This window comes from Diadema antillarum, unplaced genomic scaffold (assembly GCF_040938485.1).
Source record: "Diadema antillarum isolate AM-2024a unplaced genomic scaffold, OU_Dant_1.0 scf00000108, whole genome shotgun sequence".
NCBI lineage: Eukaryota > Metazoa > Echinodermata > Echinoidea > Diadematoida > Diadematidae > Diadema > Diadema antillarum.
This window is the reverse complement of record NW_027270997.1, coordinates 511,183-537,106: the sequence shown is the minus strand read 5'-3', so window position 1 is coordinate 537,106 and position 25,924 is coordinate 511,183. Positions and strand designations below refer to the sequence as shown.

At 36.5% G+C, this 25,924-nt stretch overlaps 1 pseudogene; it reads left to right on the top strand.

The window, feature by feature from the left end:
* Positions 1–24,525, top strand: part of LOC139719294 (uncharacterized) — a 178,603-nt pseudogene extending 154,078 nt beyond the window's left edge.
* The last annotated feature ends 1,399 nt before the right edge of the window (positions 24,526–25,924 follow it).

The following is a 25,924-nucleotide window of genomic DNA, read 5'->3' as shown; positions in this document are numbered from 1 at the left end:
GGTCGACTGTATGTTCTAAACAGACATTTTACCTTTGATAAATCTGGGTGGTGGGGGAGACAGGGTTTGAAATGAATAGAAATGGTTTGATACCACACAACAGAAAGGATATGTGCATTATCACATCGCAGAATTAGATGAGCTTGATCTGACAGTATGACTGCAGGGCCAATTTTCCAAGTGCATGACGTACAATTACGTGTGACTGCAAATAGCTTCTGTTACCATTCATAGTGGGTTATCTCATCACTTAAACACAGTGTAGATAGGCTTAGGTTGTTAATGGCCTCAATGGACCAGGCTGGCTTCTATCTCCTCCAAATATAAATAATCACACTCATTTTGACTTGTTTGTCTTAACGTGTCGTGTGATTGAGAACTCACAACTGTTCAGTACGAGATCACACATCAGCGATGGAGATGTATTGTGCTGCGGTTGGACTAGGGAACGAGAGCGCTCTGTAGGAAGTGTTATGGGGGGGGGGGATTTAGACATTCCATGTGCATTAACCAGTTGCCAATGGTAACCTGTCCGGTCCTTTGCAAAATGTATGAGGAATTCACTATCCTGTAGTAAAAAGGGTGAAAGATATTGCCTTATCTGTGCAGAATAATGAGACAATGAATGGAAGAGATCATATGTACTGCATCAAAGTTAAGTCATTCCTTAGTGCTCACTTCTACAATGACAGAAAACTAGGCCTTCTTTCTGTGACTGGTTTATTTTGTTTGTTGAATCATCTAGGACTATGAATGTCCTAATTGAAGGCCTGCAGAAACAGTTAAAACGATGGGGAGATTAGCCCTAACCCTTTATGCGCCTTGAGTGCTAATTGGTGCAGAATAATCCATATCATTGTACATGCTGTCCAAAGTGTCTGGAACATGAAGGGTTAAGTAACTGGATTATGTTTCAGATGAAACTGCTTCATCTTAGGAAGATATGAATACCTCTCCTTTATCACTGATTTGGTCTTGTAGAAATTTTTGAGTAATTCCAATTTGAACATACTCTGTTTTCATTTATCATTAACACTGAGTGGATGTAGCATGTCTTCAGTTATCAGCATATCTGTAATCAAAGTTGTTATCATGTCGAACCTTATCAATATTTAGAATTTCATTGTACTTTTTCTAAATTTGTAATGACCTCAAATGCAGTAGTCTGTAAGGAGTAGCTCATGTAATGTAGTAGTAGTAGTAGTAGTAGTAGTAGTAGTAGTAGTAGTAGCAGTAGTAGCAGTAGTAGTAGTAGTAGTAGTAGTAGTAGCAGTAGTAGTAGTAGTAGTAGTAGTAGAAAACATGAAGTTGTAGGACTATTTTGTGTGTGGTTTTCTTTGATTTGCCTACTGCCACTTGTCATTTAAAAATATCAGAATCTTCTAGATCTGTTTAATGAGGTAATCATTTGCAAACAAGCAAAAAAAAAATCATTTGAAAGGTTAATTAAAGCATGCTGTGAAATGTCTGCAACACACCCTATTCTTTAGTAGAACTTTAAACAATGGAAAATCAAAACGTTGACTCTTGAAGAGATTATTATCATATCAAATGTCATTCATAGCATATGGGTTTGAAAAATCATTTTAAAAAGTGTGTGGCATGTAGTTATGAGATGGGGGAGGGAGTGGGGGCTGAGAAAAGCCTTTTGTTTTCAATTGCATAACACCTTGAATGGTGCAGAAAATGGTTTGAGGTATCATAAGGACTAGAGGTAGAGAGGTAGGAGTGGTAATTTTGTGTGCTGTGAGTTGATTCAGAACCATGACTCTAAAACTTCTGACTGGATGGAGGAAGCAGTCTTTCATGGTATCAATGACTTTGGTTTTGGCGATGGCTTTGAATCATGGTTTTCTCTGGTGGTCAAGGATAGAGTACACCCCTCTCAATACCCTTAACCTTTGTATGTTCTCTATGCCCATTGTTATTCAAGTCACATTTGATCCTCAAAATGAACCCTCTGACTTGGTGTTTGTAGTTGCCAGTAATTATGACAGAGTGAACCACAGGAAATTTGCTGAGGTGGTATCATCAACACAGATACACTTGTATTTTTCCTTTCTTTGCATTCTCTATTTTTTTTTTCTTCGGCCTTAATGAAGTCTAAACACTTCTTGAAGTTGATACGTATGCTTTGAAAATAGTTGCCAATTTGTGATTACATTATTATGGTTAATTTAGAGTATGCTTGCCCAAGATGATGATGTATTTTAAATCATTGATTTTCTTCCTCCATCTTCCAGAGCCCGACGTTGAGGACTGTCGCCATGGCGCCGATAGAGAATATTGAAGATGAGAGCACCCTGGAGAAGATGGTGAGTTAGAATTTTGATTTTATCATTTTATCATTTTTCTTTTTTTTTGTATGAATTGAATGTTTTTATATTTCAATCTTTAGATTCACAGTGGTATCTTCTGCTGAGTTATCAGTGCTTTGTTAATGTTCAGATGGATGGTTGCTAATGATATTACAGTTAGGTAGAAACATGTAAAATTTTCACATTCTGTAATTTTCGAATTTTAGCTTCAATTTTCTAGGTTCAATCTTTTTAGGTTCAATCATTTTAGTTTGATTTTTATACTTTGTCAAGCATCACAAAATGTGACATGGTTTTAAGACCAATAACTAAAACTTCAAAGTCCAAAGTAAACATAGCCACTGTGTTAGGATTATTGTGAGTTGATTGTATATACCACCCTCTGTCTGAAGCCCACCACTGGAGGCTTTTCGGTGTGTCTGTCCGATTCGCCTCCTTGGCCTTTGACTTTATGATTTCCTGGGCGTCATGTTGATAAACTCAGCTGGTTGGGAGGCAAATTAGCTGCCAGTGTCACCTGCACTGATGTTTGAAACAATCATTATACATAGGAGGAAGAGGAAGATGGGGTGGATAATGGGATAAATAATGTGTAGGGAGGTCATGATGAAGGACAGTTTCATGTTGACTGGTATCTGGGGTGACATTTTCATTAGCCAGTAATCAAACATGAGAGTCTTTCACACAGCAGGGAGCAAGTTTTGTAGTTGATGAAAAGAAAGACGAATTAAGAATGTCACAAGACAAAAAAGTAACTAGCAGGTCAAGATGTGTTTATTTAACAGATCCATACCATTCATACTAATTATATTATCTCGGACACATTTAAAGATTGAAGATAATGCAAAATCCAATGTCAATTTCCAATGGGTTTTTATCTATAAAGTAAAATGCAGCAAAAGTGTACTGTGGAAGTTTCATGAAAATTGAACCCAGAATAAGAAATTACGGAATGTTAAAAGTTTTGTAGGTCATTACCAAACTGCGATGCCATGAGCAACCATCCTTGCAAATGAGATGAGGGGGATCAAGTTATGCATTTTTAAATTTTATGCTGGCCATGCACAAAATTGAATGAAATATAACTTTATTTTTAGCATGAAATCATAAAGAAAATGTGTATCCTTTGCATCATATTTTCTGTTGTATTGCAATAACACACCAACATGATGAATATAAGAATAAAAGCAGTTGTAGTTGTGTGTGTTGCCAAGATTCTTGTGGCCAAATCAACAAGAGAGGTATAAGTTTATGACATTATTGCCTCATAAAATGTGAATATGTGGTTATTTGCCAATGACACTATTCAAGGGGAACCTGTGGAAATTTAAGACTACATAACTTCTATTTTGTGTCCAGTTTTTTGATGAACTTTTACCAGTTTGTTCATACTGCATTTGTAACCCTACATCACAAAGCCAACAAAAAGTTGCCCGACATGGATTTTTAGTTAAGGGTAGATTCTGAAAGAACAGACTCTAAGCTTTGAAATGATGTATAACTCAATTTAAATGGACTCTCCTAACCTATCTAAATATTGGAAAGAAGGCACACACTGTGGAAAGAGTGTACTGAGAAAGTAAGCTCCAAAGTGTAGGATCTGTTCAAGGGCATAATGTTACTAAGCCATGCTAGCTATGCAGTGAATGGGTAAAAAAAAAGAGAATAGGATGCAAAACACCATAGCAACAACATTGAAGGGATCATCAGATTAAGCTGAAACTGAGCATGCTCTACGAACACATTCTGTCCATGTCATGACTAATAACTTTCTAAGTAGTAGTGCCGTCCTTTCAAAAGTTATTAGAGATGAAAGTGAAGAGTGTTTAACCCATTGAGGACAAGTCCCGGGTATACTCGGGCAGGTGTCTATGGGAAATGCGTGTTGAAGCAAAATCAAACCGTCCTCAACGGGTTAAAAGATTTTGAAGAAATGAAAAGGGACCTATAAGACATACCTAATTATTCCATTCTACAGTAAAAAAAGTGTTCCAGAAAAACAGCTGAAAACACAATTTCCCACTCATTTTATGATCCCAAACTTTGAAAGAGCAATGTAGAAGAAGAATAGCTCTGTCAGAAAATATTGAAATCTAAAATTTGACTAGGTTGAATTGTTTCACCTATTTTGAAGTCCTCATATAAAATCAGGGCATGCGACTTTTTGGGGGCTTTGTGATGCACGGTCACATTTGGACTTTAAAGGACAAATTCACCTGTCATAGACATGCGGATTGAGTGAATGCAGCAATATTAGTAGAAGTAGAGTTTGAGGAAAATTGGGCGACCCATTCAAAAGAATTTTTGAAGTTTCCGCTCAGTTACTGCTGGATGAGAAGACTACTACAGCTTGTGATGTCACATGTGTACAACGATATAAAGAAAACATAAAGATAGACATATTTTCACTTTTCTCACATAAGAAAAGAACGCTTCACTTGCCTCTTTTAGAAGGCAGGAGGAATAATATTACCCTTAACATACATCAGTGACAGGTTGAGGAAATGTGCACTTTTTTTCAAAGAATAAGATTTTGTAAAATTCTCTTTACATTTTCCTTATATCCTTGTACGCCTGTGACATTATACATTGTAGTAGTCTTCTCATCCGGCAGTGACTGCACAGGTAATTTAAAAATTCATAACTTTTGAACAGATTGTCAAATTTTCCCCAAACTTTCACTAATGTGTCCTAGTAATATTGCTGCATTCACTTCATCCACATGTATATACATGTATAAGTGATCTTGTCCTTTAACATTGCATGGCAATGTACTCTCGAGATGTTTTCCTACATTGATGACGCTACCAATATTATGTTCCTTGTTGCACCTCTTTGCCCCTTCCTCACTGTCAGTCAATCTAGCTTTGTATAGAGTACAAATGTTTGTAGTCATGCACAACATGATACTTAAGAATCAACCCTACCTCCAGACAGTAACCCCTTCCCCCTTCCCTCTACCCACTTTCTCCTCCAACCCCCCCCCCCCCCCCATCCATCTCCCTGAAAGTGTAAAAGATTAGTGGATGTTGACAGAGACCATTGTTCTTCTCCATTTCACTCTCATGCTCATCAATCCCTTTCTCACTGTCCATATACAAATGAAGAGTTTTATTACAAACGAGCTAAATCCATTCTTGTTATGTTGAGATATTTATGATTAAAACTGCTAAAAAACATAGAAGATAATAAGAAAATACAGGATATTTTTAATCATAACTTCTAGAATATCCCTTGTTATGTCACAAGTGAGGTATTACGGGAAAGGTCTAATTTTGCTCTATCTGATGATGGACTTACTTTGAAGTGTTTAAAAATGGTGCTTAGCTCATTTTGCAATAAAACTCTGCAAACATTTTTCATCTGTTTAACCACACATACTTTGATGTCATTGCCCCATATTCACCCCCCCCCCCCCCACCTCCATATCATAGGGGCACAATATTGTTGTAAGGTGCCTAAAAATCATCAGATTGAAACCATTGAAACCAATTTTCCCCACTGATACCTAATTTCTTTTTTTTTTTAATTGGGTGGACAGGTTACACTTTTGTGAATGGATGTGTATAACTGCACAATTAGCGTAACCCTTTGATTACAAAAACGATATGTATTGTGTGTTTGTGTGCACCATGCATAGAGTTAATTGTGAACTGCAATAACTCGCAAGCGATTGGTTAAATGTTGTTCAACTGGAGTGTACCTCTGGCTACAGGCGTGCACTTCCAGCATTTTCCTGCAGGCAGTGTTTCATTCACAATTCATCTTCTCTTTACCCTCAGTGTTTCTCATTACTGAATTACAAGAATTTTTCCCCAAGAATTTTCCCCCTCCCTATTCCCTTCATTCATAATCTCCATATTGCTACTTTTTAACACCAGTGTCACAGTACAATCCTTCAACTAAACAAGCCTTTTTTAAAGTGTTCAAACTTCACCAATTGTGCGAGGCCAACCAATTTGCATCTTAATTAAACTAATTACCTTCTTTCCACTACATCATTGCCTTCATACTGCACTGGAAAATTACTGGTGAGATTCCATTGTGGCCTGAGCAGCCCCTGCGAATTTGGTAATAAGGTTGCCTTTGATGGGTAAACACATCTGTGTCACGGTTTAAGATTTGCTGATCCAGAAGAGCACCTGCGCCAAATCACCTTTTCTCGCGCATCTCCCTGGATCGCCGCTTGTAGCGTGCAAACCACCAACATGGGTTCAGCCCGGCGTGTTGCTCTGCTCGATTTCACAGTTTTCTTTTTTCTTCTTCTTCTCTTTTACTTCTTCTTTTCTGAGATGTTTAGTGATGAGTTTAAAAAAAATGAGATGAGGAGGAATAGGAGGGCAGGGATGGGGAGGAGGAGGAGGAGGGGAGAGGGTTATTGGAGGAGGAAAAGTGGATACCGATAGTGGTGTCAGTGCTGGAGATGATGCGTATGTCTGGTGGTGTTACCCATCTCGGTTCTCATTTCGTGTTTGTGTTCTCTGGCAGCTGGAAGAGGCTACGGAGTTCGACGAGCGCAAGAAGATCCGAGCACGGCTGCGGGAAGTCAGGAAAAAGAAGAGAGGTAAGGGAGTCGGTCCTGATTCAAAGGTTTATAGCCCGATGAATTTGCAGTTGCAGGGGGAATTATTTTCTTTACCAAGATATGCCATAATGCTTTGCTGATTCTCATAACCACTTCTTTTCATGATTTTCTTGATTGTATCAATCCAACTTCATGAATGCTGTGGTTGAACATGCTTTATCAATGCATAGAGATTTTTCAGATCATCTATTTTGTTAATGCTATGCCTACATTACTCAGCAGTTAGCTAACTTTATCATGTCGCCTAGTGTTGACTTTAATGTTTTCTGCCTCAGATGAACCTGACAGTTGGTTTATCATCTAGTAGTGTTACACTTTACCATCTTTAAACAGATTGCAGATCCTAGATTTTATCAAGTACATGGAAGTTCAGAAGTACATTGGTCGGAATATAGTTCTTACCTCTGAAGTTTGTGCAAAACATATATTTTCTCTTTCTTCAGCTTGCCTTCAGACTCGTAATTTTTTTTCATAGTGAAGTAAAATGGGGGTTCTTAGTTGTGCGTGCGCTGTCTGACAAAGTTTTGTTTTGACGTTCTCACGTGGACACCACCGCGTCTTTTCCGACACAGACGAACGGGAGCAAAAGATCCATGAGCAGGAGAAGCAGTTCGAGGAGAAGATGCACAAACTGGAGGTCGAGTCCGCCCAGCAGCGAATGAAGGCAGTGGGACTGAACGTCATCACGCCAGGCCAGGAGAAGACGCAGACGACGACGAAGACGTCAGAAGATGGTAAGACTAAAACTCTTGTCCAGACGACCGTTCGGGACACGGGGAGCAGCAAGAGTATGCAGACCACGATATTGAGCAAAACGGAAGGTGATGGCAGCAAACACTATTTTGTTTCCAAAATATGCCACGTTCTCATTTGGCTACCCCTTCATTTGGTGTGGAGTGTTCAAGAGCATTGCCTGATTTAATCTCATTAATCACAGCTCACTTTAAAGATCATTCCATGAGTTTCATGTGAATCTAATAAAGATGTTAACCTTGGTCTGTTCATAACCAGTTTTTCTCAACTTTTTAATGGTCTTTCAATTACTCTGCTAAACTTGTATAGGTTACCAGCAATTTTTAACAGTCACCAGGGTTAAATGGCCAGAAAAATACTTTGTCAAAGACCGTGTGCATAGTGGTATCGTGTCTTACATGGCCAGGTTTTTCAACATGCAGTGTCACTTGATGTAGTGATGACCTGCTCATGATATCACAAAGTGATGAAACAGTTTTGCCAATTACCAAATAAAAGGCCTTCACAAATTTTAGCAAAATGAAAAATTATGATAATTAAAAGGCCTCTATACTGGTAAGGCAAATATCTCTACGAAAAGTGAACACCTCACAAATTTCATTTTTTCTTTTCCACGTTAGAAGCTGCAAAACACAGGTTTGGCTGTCTCTTTGTGTTTTGTTTTACTTTATTGTATCATATTTTGTATTTCAATTAAACAACAACATAAAACAATGTCTGGTCTTGCTGTTATAACTTTAATTAATTTGAATAATGTGTCCTATTTGTTAATATTTGTCATATGTTTTTGTCTGATGTGACAAGGCATAGTCTATGAAACACAGTTTTAGTTCAGCCTTATGAAATTTATGGATGTTGCATTTAAATTTGATTTAAAAAAAGAAAAAGAAATCCAAGATTCCATTACCAAACAAACTGCTGTGCAGGTTTCAAGATCAATTCAATAAAACAAACAAAAGTGCATTCATCCATATGTTGTTGAAATGACTCACACACTTGAATAAATTCATGCATGCGTGTTTTCTTACCATTTCTTTTCACTGTAATCAATAACTGCCATTTTAATATTGAAATGTGAATTTCAAAGGAATAACATTTTTGTTGTATTGTTGACTTTTGATATTCCTTTGAGTGTTAAAACTAAATGTGTTTTGAATGTTGTTAATTATTTAGCATGTATTGTCTGTTTTAACAGAAATAATTCAGTACCCTATACTGAACAAATCCATCAATACATAACTGGAGACTGTTTAACGACACTGTTCAATTTTGTTTCATATTACTTATCTTAGCATGAAGTCATCATTGCAAAATAGAGTGGTTGATTATTTATCTGTGTTGATGATGTTTTATGATTAATATATGACAAATATTACCTACTTGTCTGGTTTATATGTGTCAGCAAGGATCACTTTTACTTTGGAATATCATTATTTACATTATGGTGAAGTCCAACTAATTTCTGTTCTGTAAATTACCATTGAGGAGTTCAAATCAATTATAGTTTATAGTTTATCAGGCTTAGGGATTTCAATTTTTAAGGGGAGGGATTAAGCTGTAGCAAATGCTTTTCAAAATTCTTTTGATGAAGTTTTTTGATCTACTGAATTTAAATTAATACATTTTCATTAATAGAAATCAAGTGTGTGAAAATTATGATAATGAGGGTTTTCTGAAAATTTTCATTAATTGTTAGTATTTATGAATTGATAGCTCTATCTCACTTTTTGGACCATCATCTTTAGTTCAGTCAGGCATGTGGTTAGTTTCTCAGTAGTCCCTTTGTCAGTGTTACTAGGTCATTCAATGAAATATTCAACAAGCCATTTATCTACTTAGGCAGTTTTCTAGTGAATCAACTGGTGGGTGAAACAAGACAATAATGAGATATTCAGTTATTCAGGCAATTAGCTGTCTGATCAACTGTAAGTCAGGCAGTTATAGAATGACTCTCCTTATTTCCCAGCCACTTTTGAAGTGAAACATTTCCTATGATTTCTGGTCATGATACTCATTTACACGGGAACAGAATGATTAATATCCACAAACATTTTTTTCCCCAATGAACACAAAGTTGGATTCATACTAACTTGCTTCCCTTCTCATTCTGTAACACAGATACAGGATTCAAATCACAATCTATGGCACAAGAATCAAGAAGTGTCACCGTCGGTAAGTTAATAATCCAGAAATACTGGACACTTTGAGATGAGTTATATTTAGCTTATTTATTAAAAAAAAAAAAACACTTGAAGTCAACTGTAACTTATGTTGCAAGTACTCGTCAAGTTTTTTATTAAAGTTTTACCTATATTTCTTTAAAAAATTATTTGAATTTTTTGGATGAGTTATATTGAGCATATGAAAAATACTTGAAGTCAACTAACACTTATGTTGCATTTATTCATCAGGTCTTTGATTAAAGTTTAACCTGTATTTCTTTCCAGAAATCATTGAAATTTGTATTCTTTGTTTAAATTGATGGGTTTTATTGAGCTTATGAAATACTTGGAATTAACTGAAACGTATTCTACAATCATTGATCAAGTTGTTGATTGCAGATAGCACCTATCAGTGTAAGGTGGTGCCGTTAAAGCAAGTGTATCATGACATCCAAAGATTAATGATAAGACAGTTGTATTACCATTTGAACAGAGTGGATTATAAGTATGAGCTTGACTTCTGACAATGTTATTCTATCTTTACATGTGAGGAGAGGAATTTGAACTGAAGAGGATATACATAAACCCCATGCCAACACTGACCAGGAACTCTGTGCACAAAGTATATAGGGATTTCAAAATTCTGCAGTAGAAGGGTTAACATAACTTCAACGGAGTCCAGTCAGTCCATCATATCCTTATACCCACTGTGTTGTGTGGTGGAGATTTCAAGAGATGGCGCTGCAGCACAACTAATGCCGAGACCATCCCAGGAATTTGGGCATGTAAACATGTTTGAATGCTCGTGCCTACGTGTGCGCTTAATGTACCCCCGTTGGCTCATGTATGAACATGGTTGGGACCAAAACATGCGGAAAGGTTTGATCTCTGAAGTCAAAGGCATTACTTCATGCCATTGCAGAGGGCAATTCCCCAACACAAGACAAGATACTGTATACATGAAGAATTTGAATGCAAAAACCAGTATATCCATTTTCGTCAACTGAGATATTTAAGATGAAAAACAGAGAGAGTAATTAGAATATATGTGATAATTATGATGGTATCTTCAAATACATTTCTTGTTATGTAATGAGTGCAGCATCATTGAAAAGATTCATTTTTTTCTTTATCTTATCATGTCCTTACTAAAAAAGCCTGTGAAAATGGAATTTATCTATTTTCGCATTCAAACTTTTAATTTGAAAGAATGAATTTAAATGCATTGCTACTCACTAACACACACACATAAATATCAGACACATATTTTTTTATATAAATACACAACTGAATCAATTGAATTACTGTGGAGAAAAGATGATTTCATGTTAGGTAAATATTGGACAGCAGTTTTAACATATCTGAAACTGATTCAACAACAAAAGAATATTGACCATTGATGATTCCTAGAAATACCTTTGCTCTAGAATTGCGTCTTTAAGCTCCCAAAATTCTAGAGGTGATTGTGAGTTCAGTTAAAGACAGATTATCATGTTCAGTATGCACAGAATGTAAGTCACATGACAAGAGTTGAATGGATAATGATCTGTGCAGTTGATAGCTCACCCCTTGTTATTATCATTCCCCCGCCCCCTTGACATCAGCATACCACAAGCCATTTTAAAGATTGGTTTAAATTTTGCTTTCTTCTTTTAACTGGCAGTATTCAAAACAATGCAAAGCAGAGCAAAACAAAACACACCCCAAGAAGAAATGGAGATGTGTGGCCTGTCTAGGAGATGAGATACAAGAAAATCATCACTGTGTATGTTAGCATTACATATGCCCCTCTTCCTTACCTTAAAGGACAAGTCCACCTTTATAGACATGAACATTTAATGAATGCAGCAATATTGGAAAACCTTCAAGCAACACAAAAAATATTGGAAAAACACATCAGTGAAAGTTTGAGGAAAATCGGACATTCCATTCAAAAGTTATGAATTTTTTAAGTTTCCGCTCAGTCACTAGCTGTATCAGAAGACGACTACAGCTTGTGATGTCACATGTGTACTACAATATAAAGAAAAATCAGCATATTTTCACTTTTCTCACATAATAACAGAACACTTCACTTGCCTCCTTTACATATGTCCGTGACAAGTCATGGAAATGTGCACTCTTTTGGAAAAAAATAGACTGTAGTAAGAGTCTCTCTATATTTTCTTTATACTGTTCTACGCATGTGACATCATACACTGCAGTAGGTCTTCTCATCCAGCAGTGACTGCACAGAAACTTTAAAAATTCATAACTTTTGAACGGATTGTCAGATTTCTCCCAAACTTTCACTGATATGTTCCACAATTATTGCTGCATTCACTCAACCCACATGAATATGAAGGTGTACTTGTCCTTTAACCGCACTTTGTCATTCCAGAAGGCCATGTTAGTATTTAGCAAGGGAGATCTCAACTCCCACACCACTGTGATCAATTACACTGCCTCCCCGTTAACCCCTACCAACTCGGGTGCCAATGGCAGTGCACAGTTTCCAAGGAATGTTTGCAGCTGAGTTGCTTTTTATAGGGAGGGGAGCACCCAGAGGGTTAAGGTTGAAGCGGCTGTCGTCATGGCATGAGCCTTAATGCCATCCAAGCCAAAGTTGGTGTAAGGAATGCCGGTGTCATCTGTTCTGGAGTCGTGTGCACTGCCATCCATCTTGTAGCTCGCCCCGTCTCTTGGACCTGTGCACCAACTTAATCCAGCAGCCAGCCCAGGGCTTTTTATCCAAGTGCATCCCAAGCGATCCCCGTTCAAAGTCTTGGTGTTGATTGAGTGATGTAATCATTACTCTCAACTTCTGAGGCGATCTTGTTTTGTGACAAGATTTCTGACCGGGAAAACAGAATATTTTGGAAAAAAAAAAGGTTTTCTTTTAAAGAAGATACCACCATCAGCTGCACTCCCGACCACACCCAAGCGTTTGGATTTATATATTGGATTTATCACTTTCTCCTGATTGGACTTTTTCTTCACCCTGTTTTGCCCAGGACCCGGTGGCAGTAGTTCAGTCAGCATGTCGAAAACAGTACAACAGAGCTCGTCGTCATCGACAACGACAACCGGACCCAAAGGACGACGTAAGTATGATCTGCTAATTACAGTCATTGCTTACCAGCAGTTTGGAGAAAAAACAAAGATTCTCGTCTGATATGATGAAGCAGTTTTAGCACTCTTTTTGAGAAAACAGAAAACAATAGAATGATATCACACGTTTCAAGACTTTAACAAAGCTTCACTATAAAATGAGATAGTAGAAAGAAGTTCTTGCCTATATCCTTGAAGATGTATCATAGATGTTTCGTTGAGCTCTTACAATGATTATGTTCTAAAGGTATGATAATATTTTAATCTAAGTTCTCTCACACTGGTCCTACCATTCTGCAAAACTTGATATACCTCTTTCGTTAGGACGCAGAGGAATAGATAACATGAAACTGAGTAAAAGAATTGATGAAACTCTAGAGTACTTCCAGCTGTAATTAAATATCTATCCATGATATGAAAGTGACATCCTTTTATCATTTCTGCTTATCAAGCTTGTTTATAAAGATTTTTGTGCTCCCTATATGTAATATATTTATGGACATGTCTTTGTCCAACACACCATGTTGAATTGGTTTCATGAAATACTTTGTAGAGATTCTATACAGCCACATACTAGTAATACATAACATATTTACTACTTTAAAATTGCAAGTAATACAGTTCATGTAATGCTCACAAGTGAGTGTAAAGGTTGTCTGTCATTTATTCATTCTGATCATTAAGCAGACCGCACACATTTCCTATCATAGACATTTGATTTGTAGGACATAAAACTATGTTGAGTTCTCCCAGCTGAAGTGTAGGATATCAATGCATGTTTTTCTCTGTTCTCTAGAGATTACTATTAAGTGCTGGCAATTTTGCTCAGCCAGAAAACGTGTGCACACATTTTTATGTTTCATTTTTCAAAGGAATCATGAAACCATTAAAAGCATATTATCATTGACTGCATATCATTGATCAAGTTGGTGTGATATCAGAGAAACACCGCCATCATGTTTCATGTTTCTTTCGCATTCATGCATATATGAAACTGCTGCTCAATTTTGTTGATAGAGGGCAGTGTTCACATCACATGACCACCTATGTCATGCCATGTCATTATGATGACTACATCATATGCATTCCCTGAACTCACGCCCATAGATTGTTTTACACTTTTCCAGTATCCATCAGCGCAGAGTCAGGTAACGAGTTTCAAACTGGTATTTGGGTATTTTTTTCTGTTTTGGAATGTTCAAAGGGTAACACAAGCATTTTGTGAATAAAAAAAGAAAGTGCACATGTGGCTGCCCATAGTTTGTCCAACTTTGGCTGTTGATGTAAGTGAACAACTATTGGCTGCCTAAAGCTATTTGTAGTATTAATTTATTAATACTTTTTTGCCACCAAGCTTTAAAGAAAAAAAAATTGCTGAGACTAGAGCTAATATAAACCATCAACTTAAGGCCTAGAATACAGGTAGTTGCCGTCTTTTTGGATCCATTAGTCATTAAAATGTTTCTTTTGAAATTGTTCTTTCCTTAAAACATTGCCTATTGGTACAAAATGGTGACATGTGCCAATATTTCAGCTTAAATGTGATTTAAAGTTTATCCACCAAAAATAAAAACAAAACCAAAAAGAAATCCCTCAACTTTTATCGTGTTTCTTTGATGATCAAAGTTCTGTCCAGTTGTCCTGTTTTATAATTGCTAAAGGAACCTGTCCAATGAAAATGTGTGTGAAACTGAAAGCAAAAACAAAAACAAAAGCAGTGCAATACACTGCAATGGAATGACATGTTCACTAGGGGCCCCATTGCATTAAAGACCATAACTACGTGCCATAAGTAGATGCACCTACTGATGTAACATGTAGGAAATGAGGTCATTGCCCTGTGTAACTACGGCATGTGTTTAAAACTATAATGAAACTGTTACAGTGAATCTTTTGTGCAATGGGCCTTAGATCATATCCACTATCACCATTACCCAAAACTTTGATATTTCTTTTTTGTTTTTACGCACTCCATCCCCATTATCTACTCTTTCAAGTGACGGCCACTACCTCTTAAAGAATGACTTTAGTTATAGTTTGCGTTTGAAAATGTGGATGCGTACGTTACGTTTCACCATTAAAGAGCTTCTTAGTGTAATGTATGTTCTTGCCTATTGGTGATGGATGAATGGTTGTATGCATAACATTGTTCTCTGGTTGTTATTGCCTGATAATTTTTTGATGGATGATTAAAAAAAAGAAAAAAAATAAGGTTGCTTGAATGGCATTGCATTTTGCATGGAGATTTACAGTAAATACGAAATAATTTGCATTGTGGAAACTTTCTCATAAGAAAGTATTGTAAAATCTTGATATATTTTCAATTGTAAGACAAGTTAAGCATTGAAAAACAAATTGTTTTTATGAGGCATGTCCATCCATTGAAATTGTGTGTGACATGAAAAAACCCGAAAATAACATGACTAGACAGTTTGGCCACATACCTTTCTTAAGACGAATGTGTTTTCTCAATTTGCTAAATCAAGCTTGCAAAGTGCACGACTATGATATGCCTCGAAAAAGTTCTCTTTTTTTTCCTGAAATTGTTGCTCTGTTCATTCAGCTATATGGCTCAAATTGCATGTAAGGTCAAACAGTCATTTCATGGACTGTTGCAATTTTCACATCACAAGATTGAAAGCTCCAGTGTAGTTTTTGGTAAAATGGCAAATACAAAGGCATTTTATTTCATTTCAAAATTATATATTAGAAAACAAAGGTGACATAAAGAAATTGCATCAGGAGAGATATCAAATGATTCCTACACTGATGTGGATGTTTCCATGAAGCCCCCCCCCCCCCCATTATAATAATTACGATAATTATCCTCCTTGTATCTATCTACCAACACTCTTTATGTGTTTGTGATATTTTGGATATGCGGCCCTCACCAGCCTTTCTCTGTTGCATTTGATATTTATGTACAGCATAGGTTCAATATTGTGGAAAGTTTTGCAAGGAACTTTTCAGGTGAAAATCACCAATTTCTCTGAAATATTTTGCCATCAAAAAAACCATACCGGGGCTGTGATTTGCTCTGAACGGGTGGATTCTTGTGGTACGCAAAATTTGCAATGTATTCGGTCAATGAAAGTGAGAATCTCTGGTGAGGTAGAGCACAATTTTTATCATTGCATAGATACATAGAAAGCTGACAAGGATGTAGCTTTCGTCCCTCCATTAACCCATGAAGTTCAGGGATAATTTTGATGCTGAAATCGTTATTTTGTCCTAATTTGAGTGGTAATTCTCAATTTTACCTTATATCTTATAATAATTAGGAAAAGATTACATGGAGTTGGTTTATTCCTTGTATTTTTTTACATCTACACTAAATCAGTAAAAAAAAATGTGAATCGCTTGCCAATTTGAGATTGATCATTCACTTTTATACTCTACAATTGTAAATCATGTTGCCAATTTAATGACCTGACTGTTGTAGATGATCTAGAGGCTTTTGATGAGTCTGTAACCAAAGTTAATAACTGTATAGAGTATACCGAAGTGATGATGTCACAGTCTTTTGTTATAGTTTTGGTTTGAACCAGGTGCACACATGAACTTTTAGGCCAAATGAGGTTGTTTCAAACCAGTTTCTATGGTAATGAATGGCTGTGGCATCACACTTTAATACTCTACATGACTACAATAGGGCTCAAATGCAATAATAATAATAATAATAATAATAATGATTATAAATGAATAAATAAATACATCTTCATTGTATATTGCAAAATACTAGTAGGCCTAATTAATTATTAAAATTAAGATTGAAAATGTCAGCATCACCACAAAGAAATGTGGTTTCTTGAGCTTCATGGGTCAATGTAAACAATGCTTTGTGCAATCTTCCGTAGAATCACCCACAAGCAATACTGAGTAGTCTGTTTCACATCAGAGCTCTATGTTACACTTTAGCAAGCAAAGTCTAGATGTATATTCCACACATAAGCAAGAGCTACGTTGTTCAGTCTGTTGGAGTATTTGCTCAGTATGTATGTGGATGTCAGATATTATTTTCTTGCATATACCAGGGCACAATTTAGTTGCTTTTAGTGTCATCCAGGTGCTTAGAAATATACTTTCTCAGAGTGGAATCACGCCCTTGTTCTCCCCAATATTTACTGCAGATCATAAGCAAGAGACAAGTTGTTCATTCTGTTCAAGTGTTTGCTCAATATGTTCCTAGACTGTGTATCATTTTCTTTTTCTTGCATATATCAAGGCACACCTACAATATGTACAGTTTAGTTGCTTCTAATGTTACCCAGATGCTTAGAAATATAGGCCTACTTTTTCGATGCAATCACACTATTATTCTCCCCAATTACTTTTGCAGATAAATAGAGTAGATCAGCACTGAAGTAGAATAAAGTACGATGACAAACAACAAACAAACAAACCACATATTTTAGTATTTTCAGCATGAATGCAGACATATAATATAGCATCCATGGCCTTACTCTAGGTCTGAAAAAGGCCTTTAGCCTTTTATGAAACTGGATGAATATCATTATTTGATAGCTACAGAGTCATATGTATTATAAGATAAGCTATGTTATCACGTGCAAAGGGTGTGAAGTTAGGAATTCCAAAGCATTTATCCTAGTCTAGGTATTTGCATGAAATGGAAATATTTGAATTGATGCTGATCTTTATTTCCTTTTTATTATCTTTTTTTGCACTGGCAAAATCAGACTGATTTGATGAGAATCTGTCATCTGCATCATAAAAAGAAAAGCTTTGCATTTGTTATGTGCAAGGGTGGACTAGGAGAATGAGGCTTTTGATCAGAAGTGTTTGTAAAATTAAGGCTGCATCACACTAGAGCATATCAAACCAACGATTGCCCAACGAATTCAAAATTTTGAAGATATATTTGCATATTTTTTGGGGGGAACATGTCAAAAATAAGAAATTGGCTCCAGCATATCTCTGTGAATCCCTATGAGTAGCTGATGACTATGAAGAACGTCAAGCATGTTACAAACTATTCTAGTATCAGCAACGGAGGCAAATTATCTTCAAATTTTCTAATTCATTGGGCATTTCTTGGCTCGATACACTCTAATGTGATGTAGCCCTTACTGATAGTGCATATGGGTCAGCTGATGAATTGGATTTGCTTGTTTTGTTGCTTTGAATGAAATATAGGGAATGAAGATTGGTTTGAAGATGGAACGTATTTTTGAAGTAATTTATAAACCATAATGCAGCACGTAGATAAATGCCACAGACATGAGATAGATATATAGCCAAAGGAAAAGCTAGAGATAGTGATATTGATGACAAGTGCTTGTATTTTGTGCAGAATGCATGAACTCATGTAGATAATATGTTATTTGGAGTAGGTCAAATTACATGAGAACCATGGCAATTAACAGAGATATCGACCAGGAGGTGATAATTCTAACTGATAACTGAAAGACTTTATAATGATATGCTAGTGGGATGAGACACAAATCATGTGTGAATAGCATGTGCTCATGAACACCATCCAGAGATAGCTATGTGGTTCATTTTCACCTATGACCAATTTAGTGAAGACATTTCATGCTCACACATGAAGTTGCCTGTAATATCCATCATTGTTCTGTGACTCAGTCCATATCATGAAGTAGATACATTTCTATAGCTAGATTCCATACTCATTTGTTGTACACGTATGCATCGCATCGTAGAAGGTATTGTGTTAACGTTTCAAGTCATCATTATATCGTCACTTTGGGTTATTTGTCACTGCACAAACCTACTGCTCTAAGAAATGATAGAATGCATACTGATTACACATGTTTTGAATGGTTAAGTCTTAATTCTCTTCTCAATAAAATTTGCTAATTAGAAATGTCATTGATTTCTATTGTAAGGTACAAGATACTGCTCATATAGTTGTAGAATTCCCGTCCTAATTTGCCAACTTTAATAATTATGAGCAATAGTTCTGTAAACATCTCTATAGATAGAGAGAATCATCTTTTTCATTAGGCCAAGTTTCTATATCTCACTCTAAGTTGATATGTTTGAATGTTAGGGTGTTCAACTTGTTGAAATACTTTCATCTATAACCAATATTAGAAAACTTACCACAAACTCTCTGAAGTTCATCATGAAATTTTGTGTGATTTTTAAAGGACTTTGGAAGTTGTCACTCTGATTCGCAGTTTTTGTTTTACATCTGGAGTTGTTGGCTCCGAAACAAAGGGCAAAGGAGTTTGTTTTCTGTGAGTTTGGTTTTCAGAAAATTTCTCGACAATGGGCATTTAATTTCCGAGCAAGATTGGAGGAATACCTGCCAAAAAAATTTTTAAAAAAGATATTATCAGCAACAATGCCCATGGCTGTATAGTGTTCAATGCATTGGACATTAAGGCATTGGAAATGTTTCTGGCTTTTGGGGAACCTGAAAGTCTAAGTATTAAAATGTTTGAAAAGTTTGAAAACCTAATCAAACCAAGACTTTCCAAACCAGTTATTGGAAACTGAAACAGCTGCATGGTGTAGATACATTCATGCAGACTTAGATGTATTTAAACTGATAGTAATGGAAACTATGATATCGAATGTGGCAATGTAATGGCCGACATTCAGACACAAATGAGATAGTACATCACAGTCATTAAGAGTGGAACCCAGTAGATTCAGGAAAGCACAATCTTTGTACTGTGCACCTGTACCCATCTCTTCATATCTTTCATATAGTTCATGTTGGTTATGTATTACAGTGCCAAGAGCATCATTTTTGACGGACTTCAGTGCTTTATAAGGGGACACTATTATCTAGTAAAAAGCCATCAGTACTTTGCAAATAAAGGCTTATTTCTAGATAGATTTTGAGTTCTGTGAATGCAACCACTCAAAAGTTTGCAGGAGGTGCAAATACAGTGGTATGTTGTAGTTGCATGTTTAGAATGGTGTGCAGTTTGCCACAAGTACATGTAGTTTTGGGCCTTTTTTTTTTTGGCTTATTTGCTTGACATGTGATAGATGCACACCTCGCCATTTTTATACGTGAAGGAAAATGCTGACATGGCTTTCTGCCACTCTCTGTTGCTCATGATATCTGCAGCCAAAACCAAGTTTGATGAGGAGATGGAGAAGAAGAAGAAGGAGAGGGAGGAGAAGAGGAAACAAGATGAAATCAAATTCAAGGAGCAGCAAATGTTGAGGTGAGTCTTGTGGGCATCCTCCCCCAACACTTTCGTTAGGCATAATTTACCATTTGCAGATGAAACAAAAACCCAGCATTACTGCTTTAAAATAGTTCTAAAATGTGAGTTAGGGATAGAAACAACCACTGTAAAGTTTTGAATCTGTAAAATCGATGTTAAGTATTGTTAATTATACAAAATGTGAACAATAGTTGTAATAAAAATCTTTCCACGCTAAACCGTCTACAGTTACGATTTATTGAGAAAAATACAGATATCTCCTTATATTTCAGGCTTTATTGCAAAAATTTACAGGATAGCATGTTTTGTGGTACAACAGACCTACACATATGCAATAAATGTCATATTTTGAAAAATGTTTAAATCACTGTTCACAAAGGTTAACAGGACCTTTACCCCATTGAAGACTAGTCCCAAGTTGACAATGTAGCTACTTGGGCAGGTGTCTATGGGAATTGCATGCTATAGCAAAATCTGCTCATCCTCAATCGGTTAACCCATTGAGCCCCATGAGGGATTTTTGCTGAAAAAATTATCATCTTGTCATTCAAAAATTGGCAGCTCTGAATTTGTTCTGACTAGATGCTGACAAGATTTTTTTTAGATATAGGAGAGCAAATGTGTTTATGAAAGAGAACTAATAGAAACTAAGCTCAGCAAGCTGTAATTGCTGAGCATACTTCTGTTAGTTTTCTTTCACAAACATATTTGCTTTCCTATCTGCTTGTATCGCTTGTCAGCATCTCCTTGGAAAAGGTTAGTCGAAACTGGTTAAATTCATTAGAATCTGCACAAAATCAGAAAGAAAATTTGCAAAATGTTGCCAATTTGAGAGAGGGGGACAGGAACTTCAATCATTTTGAATCATCCCCTCATCATCTCCATCTCCATCTCGCAGGAAGAAGCAGGAGTACGAGCGGAAGAAGAAGCAGGAGGAGGAGGCCAAGAACCGGAAGGCGGCGCTGATGAACAAGTTTGGTGGCAGCGGAGGCGGTGGTGGTGGTGGTGGTGGTGGAGGAGCGGGAGGTGGAGGTGGCATGAGGGTCAACAATGCCCAAACCATCAAGCAGAAGCTGCTGGAGTGGGCGCAGAAAGTCACGAGGGGGTATCCGGTGAGTGTGGGAGGAGGGTGTGGTTCCCCCGTCAGTACACACAGAGATTCCAACTCTCCCACTTTTGGCGGGAGATCTCTTCTTGTTGTAAGGCCATTTTTGCAAAATCTCCCATTCTCCCATTCCAGTTTTTATTTTTCCAGCTCTAGCTGTGTGTCTCCACTTGGAATTTAGATTTCTCCAATCCAGCTTCAGTTTTGTCGTGAATTAATTCATGACAAAATATCCAAACATTGAATGTCAAAACTAGAAAAGCACTCGGAGAGCGCAGACCTCCGCCAAGCCAGCAACTCATTTCCACAAAACATGCATGCAATTTCCCAATATAGAGGCCATTTGTTTACGTCATCAGCAGAGCACACGCTTTAGTGCTTGTATGTAAACCTCCAGAACTCATAGCTAAAACTCCCAAGTTCATTGACCTTATATGCCAAAAGATCCAAAATCCTTCAAAAAAACCATAAAAATTCCCGGATCACTACCAAAATTTGATAGTCTGTTCCTAGTGTCATATTGCCTTTTCCTGCAAGTTTCATTGAAATCCTTTTACAACTTTTTAAGTTATTTTGCAAACAGACAAACCAACGCCAATGATCACTTAACCTCCTTCCTTGGCGGAGATAAATAAGGCCCCATAGAGCATATGTGACCCAAGAGCTTCCAGGGCCAGATAGTGACCCTTGGACCTCAGCTGCAAGGACCTCAACTGCTTCACACTTGTGATGTGCACTTCGTTCTCATTATTGACTGCATGTTACGGTGATCACCAGTTTCTTGTCTGCTGGGTGGGAGAATCTTCCGTTCAAGAGATGCTTAGGGTTGGAGTCGCAGTACAAAAAAAAAAGGATGATTCTTCTGGAAAGAGATCTCTCTCCATTTATGAAGTATTTTGGAATGATAATTAAAAGTTGAACAAATGTGACAGATCTGTGAAATTGAATACTTTATCTCTTTTGACCACCAGGCTTTTTGTTTAATACTCCTGTTCTCTCCATCAAGGATCATTGATTCGAGTGAATTACTCGAAGGGCGAATTCTCTTATGTTCAAAGGGACTTGGAAATAGATGAAATGGAATCATACTAACAGAAAGGTGGAATTTTGCAACTCTCTCACAGCTTTGCATGCAAAGCTGTCCTTTGGTGTTTGATTTAAAAAGTACTGCCTCTGTCCCAAAATAGTCATCGAGTTAGGAATTGTTTGCAGGTATATAGGACACTTGTGTGGTAGTGACATCATCAATCACTTCAGCCAACTTTCATATGAGGCTGTAATTACCATCGCTATTTTATGAAAACATGTGAACTTTTGATGTCCCCAAACTATTTTTTTCAAAATTTCGTGTTGAATGTTAATGAAACATTTACCACTCTGTCTGTTTGATTTTGCCTTATTTATGAAAGCAAATGATATTGAACGTAGAGAGGAGTTGCACTTATGAATAAAAAGAAACAATCTTTCTCATATAGTTTCCTCAAGTTGTGGTTCAGCGAGAGGTAATGGATAAGCATGAGCTGCAAGCTGAATTTCAGAACAGTTTGTTGGGTTGAGGAGTTTGGTTAGTGTGGGGATGCTAAATATACAGACAAATGTGTCTTGGATGTGCCTTTTTGTAAAGTTACACCTATATTTGTACTTTTATGACTTTTTTTTTTATTTCAACAATGAAATCTTCTTTTTTTTCAGGGAGTAAATGTGACCAACTTCTCCTCATCGTGGGCTAATGGACTCGCGTTCTGTGCCGTGATCCACCATTTCTACCCGGATTCCTTCGACTTCAACACCCTGGATCCAAAGCAGAGGAGACGCAACTTTGATCTGGCGTTTAACACGGCAGAGTGAGTACCATGGAAGGAGAATTTAGCTTTACCATTGCATAGGCTGGGATTATTTATGAAGTTATTATGGCTGGAGGCCCCCCCTCCAGATCTCGGCCGTTGACCGCGCTATCGAGACGAAAATTGGCACACACATTGCCTATGACGTAATCTAAAGTACCATGAAGTTAATTTTTTTGTAAGTTGTCATTTGTGCTAAATTATGGTAATTTATGCATTATATAGTAGTTATGCTAATTTATGCATAATGATGCATGAAATCAGACAATTTGGTGTAAATCACTAAATAAAGCTCAAAACAGGCACATTTTTTGTGTAAATATTCTTTTTAGTGTCCTTAGCAAATGTAAGGGAAAAAAATTGTGCCATCAGAAAAAATTTCCTAAGTATTTTATTGTTTTTTGAATTTCTTATGTATTTCTCTGTTTTTTTACTTTATGTTTTTCATTGTTTTTTCAATGAAATTTGTCGGCGACATTGTTCCGAACAAGAAAATATGTTATTAATTGATTTTAATCAATAAAACACCAAAATAATCATGCTTTTATGAAATTTGCCTGTAAGCACAGTTTGCATTGAAATTGTACATGAATTCACGTTTTTGAGCAATTTTTGGTCTGACATGCACGTACATATTTATGCGCAACTTCGGAACCGCGCGCCAGGCATGGCAAATTTGGTGTCAAAAGATGCGGGACACTTGAAAGAAAAAAGTCATGAAACGTCGCGGCGATAGCTTTTCGCGATAGCGATACATCTTGCAGAACGTCAATGTGTTTGCTGATGTGTTTTACTCATATTGCTACATTTACTCAATCCTCATATATATTTGGGTGTCATGTAAATAATTTGTGAAACATCATTGGTGCTAGCTTCCATTGGGCTGTAAAGTTTGTAAAGTCCTTGGGACCAGTAGTATTCTTTTGTTACATCAAAATTTCTTTACAGCTGAACAAAAAGTATATAAAGATATACGATTTTTACTTCGTCATATCGAGAGTTTCATTGTAACCTTTATCATTACAACTGGAGTGCAGTGTAGTAACAAGTAATTGAGTGCCCCAATTTTTTTTTTTCATTGCATCGAGAAAATGGAAATTTGACAAATAAAGAAACAAATGAACTGATGACATCATTTGTTCTTATATAAAGTGATTAACTCAGTTTTCACCCTCCCTTCTCCACCCTTCCCCTCCCCTGTTTGAAGGTCCGAGGCAGACATCATGCCGTTGCTGGATACGGATGATATGATCATGATGAAGAACAACCCAGACTGGAAGTGTGTCTTTACCTATGTACAATCCCTCTACCGCCACCTGAACAAGCTGCATCCGTCTTAAGAATCTTAGATCTAAGTCTTTGATGTATCAGATATTCTGACGATGTGACACGGCATGGGGTATTATAGGCAGAGAGTTACTTCTCTGTGTTTTCTAATCCCACCTACTCTTTGGTTACGCCTCTAGATTGTCACTACCAATCAATCAATGTTTATCATTAAAGCGCGTCTTGATAATAATGTTGGGTTTGTTTGTTTTGTCGTTTTTTTAAAACGGGAGTTAGATTATGTGTTTCATTTTTTGAAGGAACATACTTTATGTCATTTTGGTCTTACTTGCAAGCACATATATGACATTTAAAGGGCATTTGGATATTCATATCTATATAAATTGAAACCTATTACAGTTCAAAAATTTTATTTTTGAGAAATAAAGATGTCTTGACTTCGTTTTTCTCTATCTCTGTTTGATGGTGTTTGGTATAACAAACAAAATTGTGATTGAGTATCCTAGATAACAGGGGGATGGCTTTTTATGGGCTGCAACAAGACTTCAAATGTTAAATGGATTTTTACAAGTTTTGAGAAATAAAATTCAAATTATGTGGATTTTTCTTTACTGCCATATTGTAAAAGGAAAAGGCTCACATGATCCTAGCTAGAAATTGATATGAGATGCAGAAAATATACCTTACACTATTAAGTAAACAGTACTACAGCAGAATTTTAGATGTTGTTCAGGAAGAATGAATTGTAAATAGTTTACAACTCATCGAGAAGAATGCATTGTACGGACGTGAAGTACATGCTTGGATTGTTAGATACAGTTATGAATGAAGCAGGATATATGTAAGAATAGAAAACCACAAAAAACAACAGACTTGCATGGATGACTCCATTTTCTTCATTGAAGAGAAGAGAAATATTATATTTGTCAGACAGCATTAGCGGATATTTGTGAATTTTGAATTATGAAATGTAGAGGGATTTAAAGAGAGCCTAAGCAATGCATGTATGTAAATACTTGTGTGATTCAATCATAATTGTAATTTATATTTGAATGATGTATTTGATAGAGTTTAGATTGTTTATAATCTATTTCGAGTGAGATCTATCTATGTTAAGATCATAGTCATATTTTTCATCTCGGAGACTAATGCATGCAGATGTTGAGTACAACAAAAGACTAAGCTATTCTTGGAAAACAGATATATGAATATTTCTGAGGTAGTAACTTATTATTTGCAAGGCTTCTTTAAGAAATTAAAATTGTGATTTTTTTTTCACAATACCCAGCCTAGCAAACTGATGCCTTTCTTATCAGAATTTTCCCCTCAACAACAACTTTAAAAAGGTTTAAAGGACTTTGTTGATTTATAGAATAACATGTTCTATGGAATCCCGATGAACAGTTCAGAATATACTTGGTGCTGCATGCTGTAGACATATATGCTAACTTGTAAGTCCATCCAAATATATATTATCCTTTCTGGAGTTTGCTTTTATTGTCTCTTTTATTGCCATTAACCCTTTTCAATTAAGACTCCAAAAATTCCTATAGGTGTTGTAAGAGACCCATGAGAGTTCAGGAAGTAGAAGGGTTAGCACACAAACATATA